Source organism: Nannospalax galili, unplaced genomic scaffold (assembly GCF_000622305.1).
Source record: "Nannospalax galili isolate Female #2095 unplaced genomic scaffold, S.galili_v1.0 scaffold158, whole genome shotgun sequence".
In the NCBI taxonomy this organism is placed as follows: domain Eukaryota; kingdom Metazoa; phylum Chordata; class Mammalia; order Rodentia; family Spalacidae; genus Nannospalax; species Nannospalax galili.
In genome coordinates, this window is record NW_008345290.1 from 6,726,220 (window position 1) to 6,737,617 (window position 11,398).

Sequence of the window (11,398 nt, forward strand, 5' to 3'; positions counted from 1 at the left end):
CACTGAGCCATCTCTCCAGCCCCTTCTATTTTTCTCCATTTTAATTCTGCATAGGTCACAGACACAAGAGCAACTAGGAGCACAGCTTCTTGCCAATCATAGCTTTAGAAGGGAGTGTTTTGACTGCTTCCTACAAAGCAGGATTTTCCCAGAACAAAGTTTCAGGTACACATATTCTAAAAGAGAAAACAAAGAAAAATACAAGAGCCAACATCTTATCATTTCTGCAAATGTTCACTTTGGAGGAGAATGGCCAAGACTCAAGTGAAACAATGTCACAAACCCACAGAGGAAAAAAAAGAAAGAAGCATTTAGGAACTTTTGAGATTATGTCCTGTCTTGGAGAAAACAGGGCATTTAAAAAAATATTTTATTATTTTTATTTTATATGTATGAGTGTATTGCTTGCATGTAGGTAAGTGCACCCGTGTCGTGCAAAGCCCAAGGAGGACAGAAGAGGCCATCGGATCCCCTGGAACTGGAATTACAAACAGTTGTTAGCTCTCATGTGGATGCTGGGATTCGAACCTGGGTCTTCTGCAAGAACAACCAGAGTATTTCTTTTGCTTTGTTTTGTTGTTTTGGATTTGTGGTCATTTGAGACAAAGTTTCCCTATGTTGCCCAGGCTAACCTTGAGTTATTAGGCTCAAGGGATCCTCTGCCTTAGGATCTGGAATAGCTAGGTCTACAGGTACATGCCATGACACCCGGCTTAAAGAATATTTCTATTAGCAAAATCCCCCTAGAAATTAAGTAGGCCCCAAAGAATACCATAGCCTCTGTGATGGCTAATCCTGGGTATCAACTTAACTGGACCTGGGATTAACTGAAATGAAAGAGATCTTCTTGATTGGATCATCTGAAGCTGGAAGACACACCCTAAATGTGGATGTTACCATCTGATGGCAGCCGTATAAAAGGCCAAGGCAGAGGAGAACTTCAGGCTTCTCCCTTCTCTCTCACTGGTGAGTTCATGTTGCTGCTGTAGACTGAAGGCTAGCTGATCTTTTGGAATTCGTCAAGACCTTCAGTGCCAGATTGGGACTACTGAGGTATCCAGCCTCATTGACTGAGCGACTACGGAGTCTCAGCCTCTCCAGTGTGGTGCAGCCATCTTTGGACTACTTGGTCTCTATCCTGTGAGCTAAGCTGGTAAATCTCTATACATATATATTCATTCTACCAGTTCTGTTTCTTTGGAGAACCCTGACTAATACAGCCTCTTACACCAGAGTCTCATTCTGTCTTGTGTTACTAGGTCTCCATGATACCAAGAGTACAGGAAAACTTTAGAAGTTTGAGTTGAAGCAGCAGGTCTCAGACTCCCTCTGTGATCTGTGGCCACCCTGCAGGTTTCATCAGGAGTCTTCTCCTTGAGAAGCAGGGGAGCAAGCCGAAGGGAAATTTGATCATTCCACAAACACTGAGAGACTGTAGATGCATGGAACAGCATTGAAAAGCTATTAGACTCCTGGGGTGCTGAACTGGGGAAGAAGGAATAAGGTAACGAGAACATAATTTTTAGGACCAGAAGCATGTTAAAGTTCTCTTCCTAAGGTAATATACATCTGTGTCTGGATGGTGAATAAAATTAACAGTGATTATAGCAAAGTTATAGAATACAAGATTAACATAAAAAACCAAGTGTTTCTTATATGCTGGCAATGAAAAAGTGGACTTTGCAGTTAAAAACAGTTCCAGCTGGCACAGTAATGCACACCTGTAGTCCAGGCTACTTGGGAGACTGAAGCAGGAAGATCATTTGAACCAGGAGGTTGAAACCAGCCTTGGCAACAAAGGAAGTCTCTCTCTCTCTCTCTCTCTCTCTCTCTCTCTCTCTCTCTCTCTCTCTCTCACACACACACACACACATATAAATCTGCTGTATGAAAAGTATTATCAAGAAAACGAGAAAATACACATCTGATCAATGGCTATTACTCAAAACATGCAAATAACTTCTAAGATTCATTTTAAGAAAACAAACAATCCAATTCAAATAGAACAAAGACCCTAATTGACACCTCACCAATGAAGGTATAATGATAGCAGATAAACATGTGAAAAGATACTTTACAAAATATTGCTAATTAAGTGATGATGAGATACCACTACATACCTATCAGAATGGACAAAATCTGGGACACTGACAATACAAAATGTTGACAAAGTTATGTAGTAACAGGGACTCTCATCCACTGTTGATGAGAAAATAAATAATGTAGACATTTTGGAAGACAGTTTCATAGTATCTAACAAAAACTTACTGTTTTTGTACATGATTCAGAAATCAGGTTCCTTGATATTAGCCCAAAATAGTTACAAATGTAAGGTCTACACAAAAGCCTGCCTATGGATCACTTTCAGCAGCTTTGTTTATAACTGATAAAATCTGGAAGCAACCAAGGTGTCAGCAGTAGGTGAATGGATGAAGTGTAGCACATCCAGACAATGGAATATGAATGCTGAAAAGAAATGACTTTAAGCCCTGAAAAGACATGGAGGAAACTTCAATGTGTATTACTGACAGAAGCTGTGGGAATGACGTTTGGGACACTGTCTCAGCTGCCTACAACATATACAAGCTTACTAGGCCTTGGGCTCCTCTGGTAACCTAAATACATAGCTTTAATCCCTCATGACTGTTGTGTGACACTATTCCTGGGGGAGATGTGAACAAACGTCTACTCACCCCAGATAGGGAACCAACAACAGACCAAAATAAGAATAGCACCAAAATTCAACTTGGTAAACCAGTGAGTTTTATTGGGATTACTTATAGGAATATGGGTGAGGGATTACTTAGAAGGGCAGAGATGACTCACAGACAGCAGCATCACAAAGGCCACCCCAGCATGCGTGGCAGCTCACAAAAGCAGGAAACCTAGCATGCACTGCACAACCTGCAGGCTGCTCACAGGCTTTCCAGGTAACTCAGTCAGTCTGAGCCTCTTGCAAGCAGATCAGTCTCTGCTCCTTCTAAGCAGTTCTGCTGGTCTCAGCCTCTTCCAGGCAGCTTGGTTGGTCTGAGATATCTCTCAGCAGTTCTTAGGGCTTGTATATACTTGGGGAGGGGAGGTTCTGGTAAACCTGGTCAATTTCAGGTACATCTTAAAGCTACTGAGTTGTTTACTTCCTGAGTTTAATGAGTTTCCCTGTAGGATGAAATGTTTTACCTTCTCTCAAAACATCCTATTGTTTTTCTTTCTTTAAAACATTTGTGTTTACTATCCCTCAGAAATTCTATTGTTTACCTCCCTTTAGACATTCTGTTGTTTACCCAGCTTCCCTCCAAGATGGAAAGTTTATCTAGGAGGAAATTGCTATGCAATAATGACCCCTCTTTGCCCTTGGACAAGAATAATGCATATGTGTTTGTATGCTGTGCAATATCAAGCACTGCAAACAGGAAGTATTCATTGGAAGAAACTGATTATCCCATTTGTATAACAAACAATAGGTGGGATTAAGTCAATAACATGTTTGTGGTTGTGTGTACTGTTCTAGGTCAACAGGGGTCAGAGGCTAAGGGCAAATTCCCTCTTAAGACAAATTCTGCTTTTCCCTCCCCATTTCATTCTAGATGGATGGTTCCAATAAAGAGAGATCAAGGCCTTTGTTCAAAAGCACAGTTCTAGGAGAAATCTAAAGGAACAAGTTCTCAGGACAATTGGAGCCCACTCAGTTTAAGTGGATGCTAAGAGTCAGGCTGTCTTTGTTCAAGCATGGCTGTAATGTGGCATCACATCACTGAAAGAAGCTATATGATAGTATGAATCCAACTATTTGATATTCTGGAAAAAGCAAAACTATGGAAACAGTAAAAACATCTGCAGCTGCCAGGATGAAGAAGAGAAAGAGGAAGGGATGACTAGATATCACAGGATTTTAAGGAGTGTACCTATTCTATATGATACTGCAATGGTGGAAATATGTCATTATATACTGTAAGAACATGTAGAATGCACATCAAGAATGAGTTTTCATCTAAGATAGACTTTAGGTGATGAGGATATGTCAATGTAGGTTCACTGTTTTAGCACACGTACCACTCAGATGGAGGATGTTGATAGACAATGGGGGAAGCTAGGCCTGTGTGGAGCCCCATGAGAAATTTCTTTGCCTCTCAACTATGCTGTAAGCCTAAAATTGTTCTTTTAGAAGGTCTTCATTTATTTTTTTAATGTGTGTGAATGTTATGCCTGCATGTATATAAGGGCATCCATATTGTGCAGTGCCCATGGAGGACTGAAGAAGGCATCAGATCCCCTGGAACTGGAGTTATAGACAGTTGTTAGCTGCCATGTGGGTGCTAGGAATTGAACCTGGGTCTTTTGCAAGTATAGTCAGGGCTCTTAACCACTGAGCAATCTTTCCAGTCCCAAGAAAGTCTTTATTTCTCTCTCTCTCTCTCTCTCTCTCTCTCCCTCTCTCTCTCTCTCAATAAATAAATGTAAAAAATTTAAAAGAATAGATTTCTTTCTGCTGAAGTTTCACCAAAACAGATATATTCATACCAGGCTATAACCAGAAAACACTCCTGTAAGGACATGCCACATGAAACACAGTACAGCCATCAGACTGGGATCAAGACACAATGGCACCATCTTAGCTCCTTGGTCAGATACTCTAGAAAGCTTATTTGGCTGTCCCACTTTTTAAAACTATGAGCACATCCAATCCCCTTTATGCATAAGTTGGCAAGTCACAATGAAAACTGACAAGCGGCTTCACAAATGAATGCACAAATACATGAAAAGTGCTCCACAGAGTTAGGGAGGTGGCTCAGTGCTTTCTTTCCACACAGAGTTCAGATCCCCAGAGCCTATACAAATGCCAGGTGGGTATAGTGCCCATTCTGCCATTCCAGTGTTTAGAAGACAGAGATGGGGAACCCCAAAACAAGCTGTGCATGTACACACAAACATGTGTACTCCACACACACCAACATGCATACTCACATGTACACGCATCACAAACAAACAAACATGAGGAAAAAAAGTGGTCCATGCTCTGAGTCAACACAGCCATATTGTGCAGTTCCCATGGAGGACTGAAGAAGGCATCAGATCCCCTGGAACTGGAGTTATAGACAGTTGTTAGCTGCCATGTGGGTGCTAGGAATTGAACCTGGGTCTTTTGCAAGTATAGTCAGGGCTCTTAACCACTGAGCAATCTTTCCAGTCCCAAGAAAGTCTTTATTTCTCTCTCTCTCTCTCTCTCTCTCTCTCTCTCTCTCTCTCTCTCAATAAATAAATGTAATTAAAACAAATTTTTAAGTTGTATAACTAGAGTTCTGTTATTCCAAACAGCCCCAGCTGGCCTAGAACTCTCTATGTAGACCAAGCTGGCCTCAGACTCACAGAGATTCACCTACCTCTGCCTCCCAAGTGCTGGGATTAAAGGCATGCACTACCATGCCCAGCTCCAAGTTTAGCTTCTTTAAAAAAAAATCTTTACTGACCAAACATGGTAGTCAATGCCTTTAATCTCAGCATTTGGGAAGCAGATCTCTGTGAGATTGAGGACAACCTGGTTTACATAGTGAGTTCCAGGCCAACTGGGGCTACAGAGAGACTGTCTCAAAAAAAAAAAAAAAAAGCAAAAACAAAGAAACCAAAACCCTGTACTGAAGAAGATGTGGTGGTACATACCTATAACACTTGGGTGAAGAAATCAGGAGTTCAAGGTCAGTCTCAGCAGTGGAATGATGTGGAGGCCAGCTTTAGATTACATAAGACTCTGTCTCAAAAATAAAATAAAATAATAAAATTTAATTTAATTTAATTAAAAAAAAAAACAACAAAAACCTTGCACTTAGAGCATGACATTTAGGGATAAAGCAATGACAGCTTAGGAAGGAGGTGTGAAGTCAGCTCTGAGCCTCTTGGGATTCTTTCAGTTTAACTCCAGAACTGAACACCGATGCAAGTCCTCAAGATTTCAGCACCACTGACAGAAGCAACAGCTATTTTGAGTACAAGCATTCTTTTAAATTTTAGTGCATAGATTGTACAAATGTGGATTAATTTTATTTCATCTGACCAAGTATAATTGATGTGCCTGTCAATGTCATTACTTCTGTTTTTATAGTATTTAGACAACCAAAAATAATGAGCCTAACAAGTAGTTTGTTTCCTGAGTTAAATGTAAACCCAAAGCAAAACTGCCTTTGAACTTAAAATAAAAGCTTTCTTAATAAAAGTCCTTTAAGAGGATACAAAAATCATTACTGATTTCTTATGCCCCTCCCAAATTCCTAAAATGAATTAGCAGCCTTACCAGATTTTGTAAACAGGAAATTCTGCAAATTATACCAAAAAAGCAAAGTTTAGTTCTTAGGTCACTTGCTTAAAAATAGTTTAGAACATGCATTATTTCAGCATTGCAATATTGGCTCAAAGAGCTTTAATATGCAAGACAGGATGTAAGATGCTTAGCTGATCCAAATGCCAGTCTATGGATTTGAAAGACTAAAGATCACATCACTAGAAGGTTGACAGAAGTGACACTTTGCAAAGTGCCAATGATTTATGCCAATGTCTTGCTTGATGATACTGTTATAGACAGCACTGTCATTAAAAAGTCCCTGCTGACTTCCTTCTACATTTATGGTGCACAAATTATAGGTGAGCCCAAAGATCAAATCCTTCCTGCCTTTTAGATTTCAATGATCATGTTACCTCTCATTAGGTTATTACGAATCCTCTCCTTCTTTCTACCTACTTATTGCTTTGTCTATAAGCACAGTCATGAGCAGGTAAAGAATGGAATTTATTCTGCTGAAAAAGTGAAAGACACACTTTCTGGAAATTACCACAGCAATCAACTAAAAGAGATATGTTTCAAGTCTTGAAAGTCTTTCACAATCTTCTCTTACTTGGAGGAAAACAAAACAGTTTTTAAAGAGCATATCTGAAAGCAAAACTCTAAACTATCAGGATTACCACAGGCTGACCTTCCATCACTGTGCGTTAAGGCATCCATTTCCGAAGCGGTTCTTAGGACAAGGAGAAAATGAAACTTCATCTCTGAAGAACTCTAATTTTTTTTCTGCTAAACTTCTGCCTCAAATATGCAAATATTTATGTTTTAGTGTTTAGAAATACTGTGAAGGCAATTTTTAGGTGATTTTAGAGTCTTTTTAGAGGCTGTTTTATCTTTACTTGGAAAAATACTCCAACTTTTGTGAATTATTTTCAATTTGCTAAAGTGAACTTGGATTAAATGAGCTGCCTGTTCTTTCTTCTTAAGAAGGGTTACAGTAGGTCCTCAGTATTTTCTTCTGAAATATCCGAGACAAGCCCAGAGACATTTCTATGTTGAAGCAATCACTTTTCATTTCTTCTTATCTTTACCTAACAGGAAAAGATGGCTGAAAATATAGTGTGAAAAAAGACTTTTCCTAAAGAGTTCCACTCTAATTCTCTCCCAACAGCTCTCTCGCAGCAGGCCATTCACATCTGCAGGTTCTGGACCCATGGATTCAACCAACTACAGATCAAAAATGTTCAGGAAAAAATTGCTGACCCCATGTAGACTTTTTTTCTTCTCATTATTCCCTAAACAATATAATATAGCAAGTTTGGCATTTATATTATATAGACATCATTAATAATCTGGAGATGATCTGAAGTGTGCAGGAGGTCTGTGCAAATACCACCCCACTTTACCTAAGCATTGTCGGATTTCAGCATCCACAAGGTTCCTGGGCTCCAACCCTGGTGGATACTAAGGGAGGGCTGTGTAGTCAGTTCACAGTGTTAGTGCTATTTTACCCTTATTATGCTATTAAACACAGATTTATGTCAACTAGAGTTCGGATTATACTTTAAAGAACCAGCTTTTCAGCTGGGGTGGTACATGCCATTAATCCCAGTACTCAGGAGGCAAAGGCAGGCGGATATCTGTGAGTTCAAGACCCAGTTTTTCTGAGTGAAACTTTTTTTTTTTTTTTGAGGCAGTCTTATATAGCTCAGACTGGTCTTGAACTTGATATATAGCCAAGAATGACCTTGAATTTCTGGTCCTCCCACCTCCATCTCCCAAGTGCTTGTCACCTTTGTGGTGTGTTCACAGGGTTTCATGCTGTGCTAAGAATTGAGCACAGGGCTTCTTTCTTGTGTGCTAAGCAAGCGCTCTACCAACTGAGCTACATCTCAGCCAACTTTAAAATTTTATGAAAAAGGTCAAAGAAAACCCAATCTAAGATAACCATATAGCAGTATTAAATCAAATTGACTATTTAGAAAACTAACCACATTTAAAATTTAAAAGTATGCATTACCTTGTGTTTACTGGAGGCAGCAGAGGCTAACAGCAAGGTATAAAGAAGATGAAGTATCAGAGACGTGAACTGGGGCTTAAGATGGTTCCATCCCCGATGGAAAACTGGTTGACGGCTGTATACATTAAAGGTAGGGCAGATGGTTACTTACAATGCCATAAGGGATAGGAAAGGGACAAATACTAATGCTTGCCCCAAGCCAAGCATAACTAAAATGTTTACTTATGCAGGTAGTACATTGACACATCTTCTTTACTAAAAAAAAAAAAAAAAAAAGTTAAACGTAACAGATACAGCTGAAGTTTTCTACACCCTTTGGATATTCTAAACCTTTTAAAATCCATTTATTTATTAGGAAAGACTGAGCTGTTAACCAACATAGGAGCCCAGCTCAACAGGCTACCATATATGACTGACAGGAAATGACCTGCAACTTTAGAATGAGATTGAACTTCTATGTACTTCTAAGTGGAAAGATTTCTAAGACATGCTGCTGAGTCAGAAACCACATTACAGAATTCTATGATGTCATTTACATAAAATGTGTTGTGTATATAAAACAATATTAACACCCATCCTTGGGAATGTTCTCATGATTCCTAGTACTTACATCTGACCCTATTCTTGGCCCATGTCCTTGGATCATCTTTTGATACATTTTCTCATATGTTGCACTATTAGTTTTTCACCTGAGTGCTCTGTGCAGAAGTCTCTGAAACACCAAGTGTGCACAGAATAAGCATGTAGTGAATACTATCTACCTTTTTATTTTAGACAGGGTCTCACTATGTAGCCCTGGTGATCCTGGCCTAGAACTTGTTATTTGGACCAGGCTGGCCTCAAACTCACAGAAATATCCTTGCCGCTGCCTTCTGAGTGCTGGGATTAAAGAAACACACCACCAACCTGCTTATTTGTGTGATATTAATAAAAGATTGTTTTACCACTGATAGAATTTTCATGACTAGAAAAAGGCTGTTGGTCTATTTTCCTCCTTGTAGTAATTAGTAACCCTTCATGATACTTAGCAATGATATACTTACTATGATATTATGCTACACACATGACCTGGGAGAAAAAAAGCTGGTTTTAAAATTTCACAGATCAGAGCCGGACGTGGTGGCTCATGCCTGTAGTCCCAGCACTTGGGAGGCAGAGACTGGCAGATTTCTGTGAGTTCAAGGCCTGTCTGGTCTACATAGTGACTTCCTGGCCAACTGGGGCTGCAGGGAGACCCTGTCTCAAAAAGACCAAAAAAAAAAAAAAAAAAAAATTTCACAGATTCAAACTGGAGAAATGGCTCAGTGGTTAAGAGCCTTGGCTGCTCTTTCAGAGGACCCAGATTCGGTTGCCAACACCCACCTGGAAGCTTACAATTATCTGAAACTCCAGTTTCAGGAGATCAAATCCCCTCTTCTGGCCTTTGAGGGCATTAAATATAATTGTGGTATATATACTTACATACAGGCAAAACACTCATATATATAAAATAAAAATAGATTAAATAATTTTAATACACAAATTGACAGTTCATACTTCTTTTTAAGTATTTGTTTTATTTTAGTATATTATTATTATTATTTTCTTTTTATTTTTTTGAGACAGAGTCTCCCTGTAGCCACAGATGGCCTGGAACTCTCTGTGTAAACCAGGCTGGCCTTGAACTCACAGAGATCTGCTTGCCTCTGCCTCTCGAGTGCTTGGACTAAAGGCATGCGCCACCATGCCTGGCCCTTTTAAGTATTTGTGTATGGTTGTGTTTTTACATCTAACATCAGAAAGCCTATGATCAGTAAGTTTTGTCCTGCAGTAATTGTAGATAATCTGAAAACGTGAAATGGAGTGATTTATTTGTAATCCAAAAGGACCATTCAAGTCATAACATTTAAGTGATCAAATTTGAGTTGTTATAAATGGATTGTCTACAAAGGAATTTTTTTTGTAAAGTGAAAAATCTTTATTTAAGCAATTTCACATGATTTCCTTCACTGCTTATTGAGGTTGCAGAAGTCCAAGATAGTCCTTTCTTAAACAAACAGGTATTTGGGGCTGGAGAGATGGCTCAGTGGTTAAGAATACTGACTGTTCTTGCAGAAGATCTGGGTTCAAAACCCAGAACCCACAAGGGAGCTAACAACTGTCTGTAACTCTAGTTCCAGGGGATCCAAAAACCTCTTCTGTCTTCCATGGGCATTGCACGACATGGGTGCACTTACCTACATGCAGGCAATACACGCATATACATGAAATGAAAATAATAAATAAAATATTTTTTAAAAAAGAAACAGGTATTTCTTAATCTGGTTGTGCTGTCAGCCCACAGTTTTTATGTCTCTGTGAAGGACATATTCATGGTAACTTCAACGTTCTTCACCTTAGATCTTTGGCATCCAATTTCTTGAAACCGTTTACGTTAGGAACCATTTGATTAATGTGCTTCTCAGTTGCTGACACCCTAGAAAACAGTAGACAGTACTCAGGAGCCTGAACCAGTATAAGAGAATTCACAAAGACTATCAGGGTGGGAAAGATTAAGAAATCAACAGATTAAGGCACTTGTAACCAAGCCTAAAGACCTGCGTTTGATCACTCAGACCAAACAGGAGAGAACTTCTGTAAGTCACACTCTGACCTCCACGGGGGCAACCTCTTCCACATCCTCCCGCAATACATATAATTAATATAAAATAAAATGGAAAATAGGCAACTGTAGCAATAGAAATACCAGATTTAATAGGCACCACAGCCAAGAAAGCCAACAATGCCGGATAGTGAATTTCTATCACACTGTTCTTTGAACATACCAGCAGGCATGAACTGCTGAGCGCAGGTTCCATGCAATGCATTCTGATGGGATTTTTTTAACTAATCCTCAAATTTACCCTTTCTCTGCCTTTCATATTGTATTATTTCATGTAGAATATAGCCAAACCTTCTTAGCTGTAATGTGGCCTCAGTCAATAATTTCCCAATTCCATCTCTAGCTCTTCCCCAACACATCACATGTTCCCATTGCACCATGTTTTCTTCTCAGAAAGTCTTGGCTTTTGTTGATCTCTGTGCCCAGAAGGGCTTATCATTTTTGTCGCAAAGTCCCATGGATCCCTAAG

General features: G+C 39.4%; 1 non-coding gene across 1 annotated transcript; it reads right to left on the minus strand.

The window, feature by feature from the left end:
* Positions 1-10,993: 10,993 nt before the first annotated feature.
* Positions 10,994-11,133, minus strand: LOC115071787. Its single transcript, XR_003850865.1, has one exon. It is a non-coding gene; the product is annotated as a small nucleolar RNA SNORA8 (small nucleolar RNA).
* Between the last annotated feature and the right edge of the window lie 265 nt (positions 11,134-11,398).